The sequence below is a fragment of the Pseudophryne corroboree genome, chromosome 1 (genome assembly GCF_028390025.1).
Source record: "Pseudophryne corroboree isolate aPseCor3 chromosome 1, aPseCor3.hap2, whole genome shotgun sequence".
Taxonomy (NCBI): domain Eukaryota; kingdom Metazoa; phylum Chordata; class Amphibia; order Anura; family Myobatrachidae; genus Pseudophryne; species Pseudophryne corroboree.
Window position 1 is genome coordinate 929,563,392 of NC_086444.1, and position 15,548 is coordinate 929,578,939.

Sequence of the window (15,548 nt, forward strand, 5' to 3'; positions counted from 1 at the left end):
GAGTGTCTGGGCGAACACTGGGTGTGTTTATGACGTCAAACCAGGAACGACAAGCACTGAACTGAACGCAGATGCCGAGTAAGTCTGAAGCTACTCTGAAACTGCTAAGTAGTTTGTAATCGCAATATTGCGAATACATCGGTCGCAATTTTAAGAAGCTAAGATACACTCCCAGTAGGCGTAGGCTTAGCGTGAGCAACTCTGCTAAATTCGCCTTGCGAGCGATTAACTCGGAATGAGGGCCATGGGCCCTCATTCCGAGTTGATCGCTCGCAAGGCGAATTTAGCAGAGTTGCTCACGCTAAGCCTACGCCTACTGGGAGTGTATCTTAGCTTCTTAAAATTGCGACCGATGTATTCGCAATATTGCGATTACAAACTACTTAGCAGTTTCAGAGTAGCTTCAGACTTACTCGGCATCTGCGTTCAGTTCAGTGCTTGTCGTTCCTGGTTTGACGTCATAAACACACCCAGTGTTCGCCCAGACACTCCCCCGTTTCTCCGGCCACTCCTGCGTTTTTTCCGGAAACGGTAGCGTTTTTATCCACACGCCCCGAAAACGCTGTGTTTCCGCCCAGTAACACCCATTTCCTGTCAATCACACTACGTTCGCCAGAGCGAAGAAAAAGCCGTGAGTAAAAATACTATCTTCATTGTAAAATTACTTGGCGCAGTCGCAGTGCGAATATTGCGCATGCGTACTAAGCGGAATTTCACTGCGATGCGAAGAAAATTACCGAGCGATCAACTCGGAATGAGGGCCATGGTTTTGTCCATTAGAGTAAAATTTTGCTGCTGCGATCAGGTCTGAATTAGGCCCATAGACTGAAAATTGTGTGCATGAATTAGGCTGTCAAGCCACATCTCCTGTATAAAGGCAAAACCAGGCATTTGGTAATAGGTGGTCTCAGTTGTATCCCATTGCTAGCACCTGTGTTACATTGAGTTTGCCAGTCCATCTTAAGCCCATTAGTTAGTCAGTAAAATTTTCTAACTTTATATCTCTTCTTAGGTCATGCTTTCTGCCTTTTTAAAAAATTAACATCAACATCAAAGTTAAAGTGTTTAACATCAACGTCTAAACAACATACTGATAAATAAAAAAACACTTTAGAAATTACTTTATAAATTACAGTTCAGGTTATGTCAAACAGTAGTCCTCACAATTCATAATAATCAAAATAATAGTGTCCATATAGTAGTTCCGATTATGTAATAAAGTACCGCTATCATATATGTTATGCCACACAGCAGTGCCAAAGTTCATTTTATGCCAACAAGTAGTGCCCACAGTTCAAATTATATCAACCAGAAGTACCCCCATTTAATTTTATGCTAAATAAAAGTACCCACAGATCATAAAGTTTCAGGGACTCATTACGCACCGCAGGGCTGTGACAATTATTGCCTGGAGTGACGGAGGCAGTAGAGGAAGCTGCAGCGCTGTTGCTATCTCTTTAATGAAGGGTGATGAGAGTAATCATCACCCTTCAAGTCATCTGCGTCACCACTGCAACTGTATCTCTGATGAGCCATGCTGGAATGCTGAGTGACTGCTGAGACACAGCTCCCTCTCCTACCTCCTTTGTGTGTTGTGCGTGTCGTGCAGTGTGGAAGGCACAGGCGGGTGAAGAGCCTCCCCTTACCACTAGAGCCACACATACAGAAATACAGTATGTACTGTACTTGAATAATATGCTGTGAAACTAAGATAGATAGATATGTATATATATATATATATATATATATATTTATTTATTACACTACATTTATATCAGTATCTCTCTCTTTATATGTAAACATAGGTATTAAATATATATATACAGTTATACAGTATATATATATATATATTTATATATATATATATTAGAGATGAGCGGGTTCGGTTCCTCGGGATCCGAACCCCCCCGAACTTCACCTATTTTACACGGTTCCTAAGCAGCCTCGGATCCTCCCGCCTTGCTCGGTTAACCAGAACGCGCCCGAACGTCATCATCCCGCTGTCGGATTCTCGTGAGATTCGTATTCTATATAAGGAGCCACGCGTCGCCGCCATTTTCACTCGTGCTTTGGAGATTGAACGGAGAGGACGTGGCTGCGTTCTCTCCCTGAAAAGCTCTGTAATCTGTGCTCAGTGTGCTGAAAATATCTGTGCTCAAGTGTGCTGCAAATAATCTGTGCTCAGTGTGCTGCAAATATCTAAGTTCTCTGCCTGAAAACGCTCCATATCTGTGCTCAGTGTGCTGCAAATATCTGATCAGTATGCTGCATTGTGGGGACTGGGGACCACCAGTATATAATAATATATACTTATCTATAGCTTCTATACTGCTTGTCAGGACACAGGGTCACAGTTACACCGCTCTGTACTGATATATACAATAATATAAATACTTTTCTATAGCTTCTATACTGCTTGTCAGGACACACATGGGTCACAGTTACACCGCTCTGCACTGATATATACAATAATATAAATACTTTTCTATAGCTTCTATACTGCTTGTCAGGACACATGTGTCACAGTTACACCACTCTGTACTGATATATACAATAATATATATACTTTTCTATAGCTTCTGTACTGCTTGTCAGGACACATGGTCACAGTTACACCTCTCTGTACTGATATATACAATAACATATATACTTTTCTATAGCTTCTATACTGCTTGTCAGGACACACATGGGCCACAGTTACACCGCTCTGTACTGATATATACAATAATATATATACTTTTCTATAGCTTCTGTACTGCTTGTCAGGACACATGGTCACAGTTACACCTCTCTGTACTGATATATACAATAACATATATACTTTTCTATAGCTTCTATACTGCTTGTCAGGACACACATGGGCCACAGTTACACCGCTCTGTACTGGTATATACAATAATATATATACTTTTCTATAGCTTCTATACTGCTTGTCAGGACACGTGTCACAGTTACACCGCTCTGTACTGATATACAGTAATATTATATATACTTTTCTAAAGCTTCTATACTGCTTGTCAGGACACATGGGTCACAGTTACACTGCTCTGTACTGATATACAGTAATATTATATATACTTTTCTATAGCTTCTATACTGCTTGTCAGGACACATGGGTCACAGTTACACTGCTCTGTACAGATATACAGTAATATTATATATACTTTTCTATAGCTTCTATACTGCTTGTCAGGACACATGGGTCACAGTTACACTGCTCTGTACTGATATATACAATAATAATATATACTTTTCTTATTTTCTATAGCTTCTATACTGCTTGTCAGGACACATGTGTCACAGTTACACTGCTCTGTACTGATATATACAATAATATATATACTTTTATACAGCTTCTATACTGCTTGTCAGGACACATGGGTCACAGTTACACCGCTCTGTACTGATATATACAATAATATATATACTTTTCTATAGCTTCTTAGCTGCTTGTTAGGAAACAGGGGTCACAGTTACAATGCTCTGTACTGATATATACAATAATATATATACTTTTCTTATTTTCTATAGCTTCTATACTGCTTGTCAGGACACATGGGTCACAGTAACACCGCTCTGTACTGATATAAACAATAATATAAATACTTTTCTAAAGCTTCTATACTGCTTGTCAGGACACATGGGTCATAGTTACACCACTCTGTACTGATATATACAATAATATATATACTTTTCTATAGCTTCTAGTATTACAGTGCAGCATTTTGGTGATCAACAGTATACATATAAAGTACAGTACAGTAAGCCATTGCTATTGATATATTACTGGCATATAATTCAACACATAAAAAAATGGAGAACAAAAATGTGGAGGGTAAAATAGGGAAAGATCAAGATCCACTTCCACCTTGTGCTGAAGTTGCTGCCACTGGTCATGGCCGAGACGATGAAATGCCATCAACGTCGTCTGCCAAGGACGATGCCTAATGTCATAGTAGAGAGCACGTAAAATCCAAAAAACAAAAGTTCTGTAAAATGACCCAAAAATCTAAATTAAAAGCGTCTGATGAGAAGTGTAAACTTGCCAATATGCCATTTACGACTCGGAGTGGCAAGGAACAGCTGAGGCCCTGGCCTATGTTCATGGCGAGTGGTTAAGCTTCACATGAGGTTGGAAGCATTCATCCTCCGGCAAGAAAAATTAAAAGACTTAAGCTGCCAAAAGCACAGCAAAGAACTGTACGTTCTTCTAAATCACAAATCCCCAAGGAGAGTCCAATTGTGTCGGTTGCGATGCCTGACCTTCCCAACACTGGACGGGAAGAGGTGGCAGCTTCCACCATTTGCACGCCCCCTGCAAGTGCTGGAAGGAGCACCCGTAGTCCAGTTCCTGATAGTCAAATTGAAGATGTCACTGTTGAAGTACACCAGGATGAGGATATGGGTGTTGCTGGCGCAGAGGAGGAAATTGACAAGGAGGATTCTGATGGTGAGGTGGTTTGTTTAAGTCAGGCACCCGGGGAGACACCTGTTGTCCGTGGGATGATTATGGCCATTGACATGCCTGGTCAAATTACTAAAAAATCACCTCTTCGGTGTGGAATTATTTTAACAGAAAAGCGGACAACAGGTGTCAATCCGTGTGTTGCCTTTGTCAAGCTGTAATAAGTAGGGGTAAGGACGTTATCCAGCTAGAAACATCCTCCCTTATACGTCACCTGGAGCGCATTCATCAGAAGTCATTGACAAGTTCAAAAACTTTGGGTGACAGCAGAAGCAGTCCACTGATAACTAAATCCCTTCCTCTTGTAACCAAGCTCCTGCAAACCACATCACCAACTCCCTCAGTGTCAATTTCCTCCTTAGACAGGAAAGCCAATAGTCCTGCAGGCCATGTCACTGGCAAGTCTGACTAGTCCTCTCCTGCCTGGGATTCCTCCGATGCATCCTTGAGTGTAATGCCTACTGCTGCTGGCACTGCTGTTGTTGCTGCTGGGAGTCGATTGTCATCCCAGAGGGGCAGTCGGAAGACGACTTGTACTACTTCCAGTAAGCAATTGACTGCCCAACAGTCCTTTGCGAGGAAGAATAAATATCACAGCAGTCATCCTGCTGCAAAGCGGATAACTCAGGTCTTGGCAGCTGTGTTGGTGTTAAACGTGTGTCCGGTATCCACCATTAATTCACAGGGAATTAGAGAATTGCTTGAGGTACTGTGTCCCTGGTACCAAATACCATCTGGGTTCCATTTCTCTAGGCAGGGGATACCGAGAATGTACACAGACGTCAGAAAAAGAGTCACCAGTGTCCTAAAAAATGCAGTTGTACCCAATGTCCACTTAACCACGGACATGTGGACAAGCGGAGCAGGGCAGACTCAGGACTATATGACTGTGACAGCCCACTGGGTAGATGTATTGCCTCCCGCAGCAAGAACAGCAGCGGCGGCACCAGTAGCAGCATCTCACAAACGCCAACTCGTTCCTAGGCAGGCTACGCTTTGTATCACCGCTTTCCATAAGAGGCACACAGCTGACAACCTCTTACGGAAACTAAGGAACATCATCGCAGAATGGCTTACCCCAATTGGACTCTCCTGGGGATTTGTGACATCGGACAACGCTACCAATATTGTGCGTGCATTACATGTGGGCAAATTCCAGCACGTCCCATGTTTTGCACATACATTGAATTTGGTGGTGCAGAATTTTATGAAAAATGACAGGGTCATGCAAAAGATGCTGTCGGTGGCCCAAAGAATTGTGGGCCACTTTCGGCATTCAGCCACCGCGTGCCGAAGACTGGTGCACCAGCAAACACTCCTGAACCTGCCCCGCCATCTGCTGAAGCAAGAGGTGGTAACAAGGTGGAATTCAACCCACTATATGCTTTAGAGGATGGAGGAGCAGCAAAAGGCCATTCAAGCCTATACAGCTACCTACGATATAGGCAAATGAGGGGGAATGCACCTGACTCAAGCACAGTGGAGAATGATTTCAACGTTGTGCAAGGTTCTGCAATCCTTTGAACTTGCCACACGTGAAGTCAGTTCAGACACAGCCAGCCTAAGTCAGGTCACTCCCCTCATCAGGCTCTTGCAGAAGAAGCTGGAGAGATTGAAGGAGGAGCTAAAACGGAGCGATTCCGCTAGGCATGTGGGACTTGTGGATGGAGCCCTTCATTTGCTTAACCAGGATTTACGGGTGGTCAATCTGTTGAAATCAGAGCACTACATTTTGGCCACCGTGCTCGATCCTAGGTTTAAAGCCTACGTTGTATCTTTCTTTCTGGCAGACACAAGTCTGCAGATGTTCAAAGACCTGCTGGTGAGACACTTGTCAAGTCAAGCGGAACGTGACCCGCCAACTGCTCCTCCTTCACATTCTCCCGCAACTGGGGCTGCGAGGAAAAGGCTAAGAATTCCGAGCCCACCCACTGGCGGTGATGCAGGGAAGTCAGGAGCGAGTGCTGACATCTGGTCCGGACTGAAGGACCTGCCAACGATTACTGACATGTCGTCTACTGTCACTGCATATGATTCTGTCACCATTGAAAGAATGGTGGAGGATTATATGAGTGACCGCATCCAAGTAGGCACGTCAGACAGTCCGTATGTATACTGGCAGGAAAAAGAGGCAATTTGGAGGCCCTTGCAAAAACTGGTTTTATTTTACCTAAGTTGCCCCCCCCCTCCAGTGTGTACTCCGAAAGAGTGTTTAGTGCAGCCGATCACCTTGTCAGCGATCGACGTACGAGGTTACAGTACTTCCACAAAATGTAGAGAAGATGATGTTCATCAAAATTAATTATAATCAATTCCTCCGTGGAGACATTTACCAGCAATTGCCTCCAGAAAGTACACAGGGACCTGAGATGGTGGATTCCAGTGGGTACAAAATAATACTCTGTGAGCAGGGGGATGTACACAGTGAAAGGGGTGAGGAATCGGAGGATGATGATGAATTCGACATCTTGCCTCGGTAGAGCCAGTTTGAACAAGGAGAGATTGATTGCTTCTTTTTTTGGTGGGGACCCAATCCAACCAGTCATTTAAGCCACAGTCATGTGGCAGACCCTGTGGCTGAAATGATGGGTTTGTTAAAGTGTGCATGTCCTGTTTATACAACATAAGGGTGGGTGGGAGGGCCCAAGGACAATTCCAACTTGCACCTCTCTTTTATTTTTCATCTTTGCATCATGTGATGTTTGGGGCCAATTTTTTTTAAGTGCCATCCTGTCTGACACTGCAGTGCCACTCCTAGATGGGCCAGGTGTTTGTGCCACCCACTTGTGTCGCTTAGCTTAGCCATCCAGCGAGCACAGTGCACCTCTTTTTCTCTTTTCTTTGCATCATGTGCTGTTTGGGGACTATTTTTTTAAGTGCCATCCTGTCTGACACTGCAGTGCCACTCCTAGATGGGCCAGGTGTTTGTGTCGGCCACTTGTGTCGCTTAGCTTAGTCACACAGCCACCTTGGTGCAAATTTTAGGACTAAAAATAATATTGTGAGGTGTGAGGTGTTCAGAATAGACTGGAAATGAGTGGAAATTATGGTTATTGCGGTTAATAATACTATAGGATCAAAATTACCCCCAAATTCTATAATTTTATCTGTTTTTGAGGGGTTTTTGGAAAAAAAACACCCAAATCCAAAACACACCTGAATCCGACAAAAAATTTTCAGGGAGGTTTTGCCGAAACGCGTCCGAATCCAAAACTCACCCACAGAACCGAATCCAAAACCAAAACACAAAACCCGAAAAATTTCCGGTGCACATCTCTATTTGTACCCCAGAGTGCCAACGCACCTTTGCTGCATATTGCATTTAAATTGGATGGCACTGGGTCTTTAAAAGAGTGGATGGCAATCAGTGGAGGTTTTAAGAATATGATTGACAGCTGTCATGTTGCCATAACCAATAATATACAAAGTTAGCAACATTTTCGGCTTTAATCGTCCATTTTCAGGCAGTACACATAACATTATGTGTACTGCCTGGCGACGGCGATTAAAGTACGAAACGCTGCTATCCTGGCGTGTTATGTACTTTGATGATGGATGCTGCATGGAACACCGATTTTCAGTAGTGATGAGCGGGTTCGGTTCCTCGGAATCCGAACCCCCTCGAACTTCACCCATTTTACACGGTTCCTAGGCGGACTCGAATCTTCCCGCCTTGCTCGGTTAACCCGAGCGCGCCCGAACGTCATCATCCCACTGTCGGATTCTTGCGAGATTCATATTCTATATAAGGAGTCTCGCATTGCCGCCATTTTCACTCGTGCATTGGAGATGATAGGGAGAGGATGTATGCAGCGTTCTCTCAGTTGTGTTCAGTGTGCTGCAAATATCTGTGCTCAGTGTGCTGCAAATATCTGTGCTCAATGTGCTGAAAATGTCTACGTTCTCTGCCTGAAAAACGCTCCATATCTGTGCTGCATTGCAGTATATAGTAGGAGGACAGTGCAGAATTTTGCTGACCAGTGACCACCAGTATTATATCAGTACGGTACAGTAGTCTACTTCTCTACCTACCTCTGTGTCGTCAAGTATACTATCAATCCATACCTGGGGTGCATTTAAGTTTTGCTCAGTATATATAGTAGGAGGACAGTGCATAATTTTGCTGACCACCAGTATATAATATATAGCAGTACGGTACAGTAGTCTACTGCTCTACCTGCCTCTGTGTCGTCAAGTATATTATCCATCCATAAATGTGGTGCATTTAAGTTGTTGTGTGCAGTATATATAGTAGGAGGACAGTGCATAATTTTGCTGACCACCAGTATATAATATATAGCAGTACGGTACAGTAGTCCACTGCTCTACCTACCTCTGTGTAGTCAAGTATACTATCCATCCATACCTGTGGTGCATTTTAGTTGTTGTGCGCAGTATATATAGTAGGAGGACAGTGCATAATTTTGCTGACCACCAGTCTATAATATATAGCAGTACGGTACAGTAGTCCACTGCTCTACCTACCTCTGTGTCGTCAAGTATACTATCCATCCATACCTGTGGTGCATTTTAGTTGTTGTGCACAGTATATATAGTAGGAGGACAGTGCATAATTTTGCTGACCACCAGTATATAATATATAGCAGTACGGTACAGTAGTCCACTGCTCTACCTACCTCTGTGTCGTCAAGTATACTATCCATCCATACCTGTGGTGCATTTTAGTTGTTGTGCACAGTATATATAGTAGGAGGAAAGTGGAGAATTTTTCAGACCACCAGTATATAATATATAGCAGTACGGTACTGTAGTCCACTGCTCTACCTACCTCTGTGTCGTCAAGTATACTATCCATCCATACCTGTGGTGCATTTTAGTTGTTGTGCGCAGTATATATAGTAGGAGGACAGTGCATAATTTTGCTGACCACCAGTATATAATATATAGCAGTACGGTACAGCAGGCCATTGCTATTGATATATTACTGACATATAATTCCACACATTAAAAAATGGAGAACAAAAATGTGGAGGGTAAAATAGGGAAAGATCAAGATCCACTTCCACCTCGTGCTGAAGCTGCTGCCACTAGTCATGGGCGATACGTTGAAATGCCATCAACGTCATATGCCAAGGCCGATGCCCAATGTCAAAGTAGAGAGCATGTAAAATCCAAAAAACAAAAGTTCAGTAAAATGACCAAAAAAATCTAAATTAAAAGCGTCTGATGAGAAGCGTAAACTTGCCAATATGCCATTTACGACACGGAGTGGCAAGGAACGGCTGAGGCCCTGGCCTATATTCATGGCTAGTGGTTCAGATTCACATGAGGATGGAAGCACTCATCCTCTCGTTAGAAAACTGCAGTGCCACTCCTAGATGGGCCAGGTGTTTGTGTCGGCCACTTGGGTTGCTTAGCTTAGCCACACAGCTAATTCATTGCACCTCTTTTTTTCTTTACATCATGTGCTGTTTGGGGACTATTTCTTATATCTGCCATCCTGTCTGACACTGCAGTGCCACTCCTAGATGGGCCAGGTGTTTGTGTTGGCCACTTGGGTCGCTTAGCTTAGTCACACAGCGACCTTGGTGCACCTCTTTTTTTTCTTTGCATCATGTGCTGTTTGGGGACTATTTTTTGAAGTGCCATCCTGTCTGACACTGCAGTGCCACTCCTAGATGGGCCAGGTGTTTGTGTTGGCCACTTGGGTCGCTTAGCTTAGTCACACAGCGACCTTGGTGCACCTCTTTTTTTATTTGCATCATGTGCTGTTTGGAGAATATTTTTTGAAGTGCCATCCTGTCTGACACTGCAGTGCCACTCCTAGATGGGCCAGGTGTTTGTATCGGCCACTTGGGTCGCTTAGCTTAGTCACACAGCGACCTTGGTGCACCTCTTTTTTTCTTTGCATCATGTGCTGTTTGGAGACTATTTTTTGAAGTGCCATCCTGTCTGACACTGCAGTGCCACTCCTAGATGGGCCAGGTGTTTGTTTCAGCCACTTGGGTCGATTAGCTTAGTCACACAGCTTCCTCATTGCACCTCTTTTTTTCTTTGCATCATGTGCTGTTTGGGGACAATTTTTTTAAGTGCCATCCTGTCTGACACTGCAGTGCCACTCCTAGATGGGCCAGGTGTTTGTGTCGGCCACTTGGGTCGCTTAGCTTAGCCATCCAGCGACCTCGGTGAAAATTTTAGGACTAAAAATAATATTGTGAGGTGTGAGGTGTTCAGAATAGACTGGAAATGAGTGGAAATTATGGTTATTGAGGTTAATAATACTATGGGATCAAAATGACCCCGAAATTCTATGATTTAAGCTGTTTTTGAGGGTTTTTTGTAAAAAAAAACACCCGAATCCAAAACACACCCGAATCCGACAAAAAATGTATGGGAGGTTTTGCCAAAACGCGTCTGAATCCAAAACACGTCCGCGGAACCGAATCCAAAACCAAAACACAAAACCCGAAAAATGTCCGGTGCTCATCTCTAAATTTCAGATGGTATATATAAGCTGAAAACCAGGCACTCTATCGAGCAGGTAAAAGGTTTATTCCTAGGGTTGGAAACCCATATACCCATATATAGCAGCAGTGGTGGAGGTGGCATTAAAAAGTGTTTCCAACATTTCAATACTCAGCCCGTCTTGTATATACTATTGCCATAATATCATTAAAACATTGGATTATCTTTGAGTTTCTGTGTGTGTTTAGGAGTGCTGTGAGTGCTGCTTTATATTTGTTTACTTTTCCAGAATTTTTTATGAGACTGAAAGATGTATTGATGTTCACTAATGCTGTCTGTAGTATATAGCGGTGCTAATACTGTCTGTAGTATATGGTGCTCAATAATGCTGTCTGTAGTATATGGCAGTGCTAATGCTGTCTGCAGTATATGGCAGTGCTAATACTGTCTGTAGTATATGGCGGTGCTAATGCTGTCTGCAGTATATGGTTCTCAATAAAGCTGTCTGTAGTATATGGCGGTGCTAATGCTGTCTGCAGTATATGGCAGTGTTAATGCTGTATGTAGTATATGGCGGTGCTAATGCTGTCTGTAGTATATGGTGCTCAATAATGCTGTCTGTAGTATATGGTGGTGCTAATACTGTCTGTAGTATATGGTGCTCAATAATGCTGTCTGTAGTACAGTATATGGCGGTGCTAATGCTGTCTGCAGTATATGGTGCTCAATAATGCTGTCTGTAGTATATGGCAGTGCTAATGTTGTCTGCAGCATATGGTGCTCAATAATGCTTTCTGTAGTATATGAGGGTCACTGATGCTGTCTGTAGTTTATGGGGGGTCACTGATGCTGTCTGTAGTATATGGGGCGTCACTGATGCTGTCTGTAGTATATGGGAGGTCACTGATGCTGTCTGTAGTATATGGGGCGTCACTGATGCTGTCTGTAGTATATGGGGCGTCACTGATGCTGTCTGTAGTATATGGTGTTTATTTATGCTGTCCATAATATATGGTGGTGCCAATTCTATTTGTATTATATTGTGCTCAGTAATGCTGTGTGTAGTATATTATTTATACTGTCTATAGTATATGGTGGTGCCAATTCTGTCTGTAGTATTTTGTGCTCAGTAATCCTGTGTATACTATATTTAGGTCACTAATGCTGTGTATATTGCAGTTAATGATATTGTCTCTATTATGTGGCTGCATATAGCTGAAGGGTGATTGCTATCGACTGGTGTAAGGAGGCTCCAGGTGACAGAAAGGCTAGCTTCACCCATGGGGATGAGGAAGTGAGGCCCCTTCCCCTCTTCACCTCTCACATCTCAGAGTACCCAGGTATTCTTCATTGCCTTCCTCAGGCTGTCCTGCTCTTGCTGCCAGCATCGGGGATCTGACATCGCAATCACATGATCATCACCAGCACAAAATCTCAGGGAGAGGAGGAGGAGCTGCCCTCAATGTGTTGCAGTTCTGGCGTGGGCCCAGTTAAGGAAAGACTCTTTGGAATCTCTTCCCACCCCATTCACACTTCTGCTGTGCCATCTGACCCAATCCGTGGCTTGCATACACAGTACACACTCCACACAGGGTATTAGTATTATTCTGATTTTATTGAACACTATTTTGAATTGTACATAAATAATACTAATACCCTGTGTCCTACTTCACACGGCCATGCCCCTTTTTTGGGCATGTTCCTTAGTCGCGTGCAAAGAGTCTGCAATTCGGAGTTGGGAGCCCAAAGCATATTGTTGCACCTGTCCCCACCACTCACTAGTTCCACCACTGTACAGTATTATACCTTACAGTAATGCCCACAGCAGTTTATTGTATGTCGGACAATATGGTCCACAGTTAATATATGCCAAACATTAGTGTCCAAGTTAAATGTTATGGCAAAATTTGAGTCAAACAGTTCATAATGTGCCAAAAATACTTCCTCCATTCACATTATGTCAATAAACTCTGCTAACAGTTCATATTATGACAAACAGTAGTCCCCATATTCGCATTATGCCAAATTATAGTGTCCACTGATCATATTATGCCAAACAGTAGGTTTTACAGTTCATGCCAAACAGCAGTAATTCCAATTAAATTTATACCAAGAAACAGTTCTCACAGTTCATAACCTGTCAAACAGAAGCCCCCACAATTTACATTATAACAAACAGTAGTGCTCATTGGGGGTCATTCCGAGTTGTTCGCTCAATAGCAGTTTTTAGCAGCAGTGCAAATGCTATGCCGCCTGCCTCTGGGAGTGTATTTTAGCTTAGCAGAAGTGCAAACGAAAGGATCGCAGAGCGGCTACAAATAATTTTGTGCAGTTTCAGAGTAGCTTCAGACCTACTCAGCGCTTGCAATCACTTCATACTATTAAGTTCCTGTTTTGATGTCACGAACACGCCATGCGTTCGCCCAGCCATGCCTGCGTTTTTCATGGCACACCTGAGTTTTTTCGAACTCTCCCTGAAAACGGTCAGTTGACACCCAGGTACGCCCTCTTCCTGTCAATCACTCTGCGGCCAGCAGTGCGACTGAAAAGCTTCGCTTGACCTTGTGTGAAACTACATAGTTCGTTGTAATAGTACGACATTCGTGCGCATTGCGCTGCATACGCATACGCAGAAGTGCTGATTTTTTGCCTGATCGCTGCGCAGCGAACTAAAGCAGCAAGCGATCAACTCGGAATGACCCCCATAGTTCATACTAGAGTTGTGCGGTGGGCACTTTTCGTGTTTTGTGTTTTGGTTCTAATTCCCCGCTCGTGTTTTGGTTTTGGATTGGTTTTGCCAAAACCAACCTTTTGTGTTTTGTTTTGGTTTTGGTTTTGGATCTGGATGATTTTTGAAAAAAACATAAAAATTGATAAAATCACAGAATTTGGGGGTAATTTTGATCCTACGGTATAATTAACCTCAATAACATTCATTTCCACACATTTTCAGTCTATTCTGAACACCTCACACCTCACAATATTGTTTTTAGGCCAAAAGGTTGCACCAAGGTGGCTGTATGACTAAGCTAAGCGACACAAGTATGTGGCCGAAACACCTGACCCATCTAGGTGTGGCACTGCAGTGTCATACCGGATGGAAGATTTAAAAAATAGGCCCCAAACAGCACATGATGCAAAGAAGAAAAAAAAAAAAAAGACCGAGGTTGCTGTATGATTAAGCTAAGTGACACAACCACCTGGCCCATCTAGTAGTGGCATGGAGTGGCTGAATGTCAAAAGTAGCCCACAATTTTTCAGTCCACTGACAGCATCTCCTGCACGCCCCTGTCATTTTTCAAAAATTCTGCAATTTGTGGACTTATACAGCAGTACCCTGGACTTATACGGCAGTGTCAGATAGGATGGCATTTTAAAAAAACCATGCCCCAAACAGCACATGATGCACAGATGAAAAAGAGGTGCACCAAGTGTTAGGCGCCGCGGTCCGTGGCGCCGCTCGGTCCGTTTCCGAGCGATGACCACGGCCGCTGCACCTTCCTCCTTGCCCACCCGGCGCCTAGCAACTAGGGACGCCGTGCGCGCTGAGCCGCCGGGTCCCTAGCAACGCTAGGACGCCGTGCGCGCCGAGCCGCCGGGTCCATAGCAACGGGGACGCTACAGGCGGACCGCGTTCCCCGTTGCAGTTATTGATTAATTAAGTGTTCACACATGTTTCTCTGGTCGTGCAGCAAGGCAGCTGCACGACATTTTGTGTAATTGGGCTCTGTGCTCTTATTGGAGGGTTCCCTGTTATATGTCTCCTCAGTGCCTCACACAGACTCCGGTGATAGCTTCCTGCATGCTGCTCATGTTTGGGGAACGTCTGTTCCTGGTCTGCTGTGCCCGGTCCCTCCAGTTCTCTGAGTTCCTGAATCTTGGAATTCGTCACCCGGTCCCAAGGAGTTCTTCTGGTCCTCATTTACCTGTTGCAGTCGATTGAGGTTCTCACTTGGTTTCGTGAGTGGCGGCCCTGCCGCGTGTTGCGGCCTAGGCCGCTTTAGTATTGTTTTCTTGTACTGGAGCATTTGCGGAGGTTTCCGCTTCCATAGTCCTCTCCGGAACTCGGCGGTGCCGTGTAGGAGAGTGGACAAGTGGAATATTTAGGTTGTTCTTTTCCCTGGCGGTAAGCCGCGCATACTTTTAGTTTCAGGTTAGCCAGTAGCCCCTGGCCTTGTTGTTTCAGTTAGAGGGCTTCTTGTTATTACCCTGTCTCAGTTCACTCTTTGTCTCTCATTAAGACCTGAGGGGGCATCGGAGTTGGGCAGACGTAATCCGCCCTTCAAACGAGGCTGCCATGGGCCCAAGAAACCATAGTCTCGCAAGAGTGAACTGACAGCACGGGTAAGACAACGGAGATAGGGTGCCAGGGGCTATTCCCATTCCGTTTCCTTTTCCCAGCATTACGTTCTGGTACTCAGGTCCCACCGTTTAAGACCTCCCCTGACCTGAGTATCAGGATCATAACACCAAGCTTGCTGTATGACTAAGCTAAGCGACACAAGTGTGCGGCACAAACACCTGACCCATCTAGGGTTGGCACTGCAGTACCACTGCACTAATGGCGGATACCAGACGCACGTCTCACACCAGCATAGTTGTTATGGCCTCAGTAATCCGCTTTGCAACAGGGTTTATATATATATATATATATATA